This window comes from Corvus brachyrhynchos, unplaced genomic scaffold, assembly GCF_000691975.1.
Source record: "Corvus brachyrhynchos isolate BGI_N302 unplaced genomic scaffold, ASM69197v1 scaffold72, whole genome shotgun sequence".
NCBI classification, from domain to species: domain Eukaryota; kingdom Metazoa; phylum Chordata; class Aves; order Passeriformes; family Corvidae; genus Corvus; species Corvus brachyrhynchos.
The window spans coordinates 2413203-2417812 of NW_008236763.1; the positions used below are offsets into that span (position 1 = coordinate 2413203).

At 55.6% G+C, this 4610-nt stretch overlaps 1 long non-coding RNA gene across 4 annotated transcripts in view; it reads right to left on the bottom strand.

Moving 5' to 3' along the window:
• Positions 1–1227: 1227 nt before the first annotated feature.
• LOC108444937 overlaps positions 1228–4610 on the bottom strand; it is a 26255-nt gene continuing 22872 nt past the window's right edge. For 3 of the 4 annotated variants that reach the window (XR_001859653.1, XR_001859654.1, XR_001859655.1), the window contains exons 2-3: positions 3212–3386; positions 1228–2886 (exon numbers count right to left, since the gene is read on the bottom strand). This is a non-coding gene — a long non-coding RNA (uncharacterized LOC108444937). Of the gene's footprint in view, positions 2887–3211; positions 3566–4610 lie in introns of those variants that run through there. The other variant, XR_001859652.1, reaches the window with a different exon arrangement.

Sequence of the window (4610 nt, forward strand, 5' to 3'; positions counted from 1 at the left end):
TTTGTCCCACGCCGGCCGATTTAAAGGGGCCGCGCGGGGAGAGGGGCCCGGGACGTGCGATGAGTTGGGGGCGTTCTCAGCCCGGCCGAGCCCAGGGGGTGGGGGGAGTTCTCACCTCCTTTTCCTGCCTTTTTCCATGTGTTTCGAAAAAAAAAGGTCTGCCAGCGAGCTGGAGAGGGACTTTTGATATGGGCATGGAGTGGTAGGATAAGGGGAGTCCCTTTATACTAAAAAAGAGGAGATTTAGATGGGAAATTGGGAAGGAATTCTTCCCTGGGACTGTGAGGAGGGCCTGGTAGAGAAATTGTGGCTATCCCATCTCTGGAAATGTCCAAGAGACTCCACCTTTCCCTGTCTCCCTCCCCAACCTCCCCTTCTGTTCCCATCCCACAGAATAAACCTCAATCTCCGAGCGGTGCCATAAATCCCATTTATTCCCGCAGCTCCACGTGCTGGATGGGCTGGGAAAAAGCTCATTCCAAGCGCAGACAGAGCCGCTCGAAGGAGAATATTCACCGGGAGGAGACGGATCAATAGGGGAGTCTCGGGGCAAACCGCACCCGTAATTTATGGGATCACCGTGTAAACGAGGGGCGATGCAGCGGGAGCCGCCGGGATCGGGGTGTCCGCGGCTCCAGGAGACCTGGAAGCGCTAAAAGGGATCGGCATCCATCGGCTGAGCTCTCCTGATCCCTTCCCATGGCGCTCCCTGATGCTCCTGGATCCCTCCCTGACGCTCCTGGATCCCTTCCTGATGCTCCTGGATCCCTCCCTGATGCTCCTGGATCCCTTCCTGATGTTCCTGGATCCCTCCCGAGGAGGGCAGGGAGAGCCGGGAGATGCCCCAAATCCCGCCGTCCCCCAGAGGACGATGGATGTCGGAAGAAAATCCTCCAGGAAAACGCTAAATCCCGGCCAGCGATGCTCGTTAGGACGGAGCCCAATAATTACTCAAATAAATTGTGGGGGTTTTTTTTCCCCCCATCTGACTTCCAAAGCCTCTGGCTGGGAGTTTTCCCGACATCCCAGGCATCGCTGTGGGGCTGGTTTACGCCTTAACAACCCCCGTGCCCTCCCCCGCATCCATCCCATCCCCAAACAACGGGAATTTCTATTTCAGGGCTCTTTTGGAAAGGGGCATTTTGGGAAGAACCAGCCGAGAAAAGGAGGGAGCAAAATCCCTCACCTCCAAACGACCATAAACTCCACACCCCAAAAATCATCATAATTAATTAATTAATTGGTCTGTTTATTTATTTCTTCCTCTGGCATAGGAATTCCGATAGGAAGCGCTCTGCTCTGTGCGTGGAAGACAGCCGTGCTTATTTACAAACGCCACGGTTATTTTCTCCCCCCCCAAAAAAAACCCAACCCCCCAAAAATAAATGTACAGTACGGATTCCTATGGCTCCTGGGGCCGGGAGATTCCCGAGGAACATCTCAGGAGTCCCTTCCCGATGAAATCCGGGCAGCTGGGATTTAAAAAAAGAAAAAAAAAAAGACAATAAAAAGAGATTAAATTCTTTGATCCGTGTCAGGCAGCAGGAGGGAGAGGCTCGAGGATGGTTCTGTGCCTTTCCTTCTTTTCCAGGGATCGATGCAGGCTGGAATCAGGAAAATTGATGGGGTGGAGCAAAATCCCGAAGCAAAGCCTCAGGTTTAAGTAGGGCTTTGTGGAGTCAGGACCTGTTATGAGGCTGGCTTTGGTTTTGCTGGTTTTTTTGTGTGTTCTTGCATAGGAAAAAACCTGGAGGAACAGGAAAAATCTGGGGGTTGGGAGCCAGTCCAAGGTCATTTCTGCATAATTAATATTTTTCTACGTATCTCGGTGTCAGGCTGTCCCTCTGGATTTATCCTGGAAGAAAACAAGGCTGGAATTCCACCCTCATCTTTACACTTGTGATAAACTCCAGATTAACCCCAAATTAAGTCTTTAAATGCATCGCTCGTGTGGCCACCAGGAATCCTTGTGCAAAAACGAAGTTACATTCAGGAAATGCCCTGTGAGTTCCGCCAACTTCCTCGGATTTTTGTTTGGCCCAGAGCTGATCCCGAAGGTCCTCGCCAAGGGCAGCGCTGGGGATGCCAAGGTGGAATTTGGGAGGATCTGCTGATGTGCAAAAATAGGAGCAGACAAAGTCAGCATTTTCCCAAAGCAACGGGAGCTTCCCTGGGCTCACCTGGAGCTGCCTGGGCCCTGTCCTTGCAATAACATTTGGAAAAATGCCGAGTTTTGGGGCAGACGCAAATTATTTTGGACCATAGGAAGACTGGAAGCAGCTGGAAGAAAATCCTGCCCACGGCAGGGAGAAAGGACAGCTTTGACCAGGTGATTTCTGGGGAAAAAAAATTTTAAAGGGTTTTTTGTTGTTGTTGTTTGGGGTTTTTTTCTCTTGGCTGCAGGATCCATTCCTTGGATGCAGGAATTGCCCTGCCTGGAGCAAGCAGGGCCCGTGGTGAGTCCAGTGCTCCAGGTGGAGCTGGCTGGAATTCTGTCCTGCTGGGGAATGTCTGCCTCGGGATCTCCAGGGTGATATTCAGCTCCTTTTTCCCATCTCCAGCAGAAGCTTTAGGAAGGTGGTAGAGGATGAGGAGCTCAGGCTGCAGCTTTCCCCTGGCTTTCCTCCTGCAGCTGCTGCTCGTGGCCTTCCAGCTGAGTGCCCGGGGCCGGGCAGCATCCCTCCAGCACCAGGATCCCTCCAGCACCAGGATCCCTTATCCACCAGGACCCTTCCAGCACCAGGATCCCTCCAGCACCAGGATCCCTTATCCACTAGGACCCTTCCAGCACCAGGATCCCTCATTCACCAGGACAATTCCAGCACCAGGACCTGGGTGACATCCTCGGCGAGGTCATTCCTGGGCTTTGGCTCTTCCCTGGCCTTCCTGGGGAGAGGGAGGGGAGAGGAAATGAGAGAATCTGGGATAAATGAGAGAATCTGGGATAAATGAGAGAATCTGTGGGATAAATGAGAGAATCTGTGGGATAAATGGAGAACCTGTGGGATGAATGAGCGGATGAAGCAGCTCCCCCCGTGCTCCCCCAGCCCCTGATCGCTCAGCTCCCCTTCTCTGCCAAGCACCATCCCGGACACTTTGGATCAGCCCCTGAGCCCCCCGAGACCCCCCCAGACAGGGCAGGCAGAGGTGACACCGCCAGGGAGGTGACGAGAAGGAGGCACCCGCTGTCCCCCCGGCAGTCCCGGCGTACCCAGGGGACAGGAATGGGGTCCCGGGCTGCTCCTCACACGGCCGTCTCCTGCCCCCCGCTGGCCTCTTCCTTCTTCCTCTTCATCTTGCAGAAGCCGTGGAGGCCACAGAAACAGGCGAAGGTGAACTGGGGCATCCCCCGGAGCAGGAGAGGCTCGGGAGCGACCCCGGGAGACCTGGATGGGGACAGGGAGAGGAGTCAGGGCGGCAGCTGGGAGTGCACGGGCAGGAGGGAGGGTGGAGAGCAGAGCCCCAAATCCCAAATCTGGGACGTAAAACTGGGACATCACCCTGGAGCGGGACACATCTCATCCATCTTCAGTCCCTCTCCCTCTCCCTTCCCCTTTCCCCTTCCCCTTTAACTTTCCCTTTCCCTTTCCCTGCCACTCTCTCCCAAATTCCCCACCCCGCCAAACCCGTGGAGACCCAAACTCGCCCCCAGCCCCTCTCTGGCCAGCAGGGAGCAGCTCCCGGTGCCCGTGGAGCTGAGGATCCCTGGGGTTACCCCGGCACAGGGGCAGCACCGGCGGTGCCGGCACAAAGGGGCTCAGCTGGGACCGAATTCCCTCTCTTTGTGTCCGTTTTCCAGCAGATAAAATAATGCCCCAAAGCCCAGCCCACGCCACGGCCCAACAGCTGCAAAATGTAATTATGCAAATGCAAGGCTGGGGGGTTTTAAATAAATAACAAATCCTCGCAGAAATGCTGTCTGAAGGGAAATCTTCACTCGCTCCCTGCTTGAATTCTGAGCTTTTCATCAAATCACAGAATCCCAGACTGGTTTGGGTTGGAAGTGACCTTAAAGCCCACCCAGTGCGACTCCTGCCATGGGCAGGGACACCTTCCACCGCCCCAGGGTGCTCCAAGCCCCGTCCAGCCTGGCCTTGGACACTGCCGGGGTGGAAGCTTCCCTGGATAACCCTGTGCAGTTTGCAGATGGTTTTGCCTCAGAAGGGGCAGTGCTGGTGCTCAGGGGGAGTCTGGATTTGGCATCAGTTCCCATCAACTCCAGCACGGACAGGGAGCACTCGGAGCCTCAGTTTACCCTCCGTGAACTGGGCATGAGCTCGCAGGGTTTGAGGCACTGTTTGGGGCTCCCCATCCCACAACCCTGTCAGAGTTTGGAGCAGCCCTAATTCCCAGCAGGGCCAGGTGGGAGGAAATGAAGCAGCCAGAGCAGGTGGAGCCCCGTCAGTGACAGCGGTGACAGCGCCGGGGGGCGATGCCACATCCCCGCCTTCCCCTTCTCCCTCTTTCCAAGGGGCCCAGCTGCAGCACAAAGCCCGAAACATCCCCTTTAATTCCCTCCTGCCGTCCGCGGCCATCTGGGTACCTGTCTGGGGGCTCCCAAATTCAATCAGGCCACCTCCGGAGCTCACAAATCCCCACGGCCGCCCCTC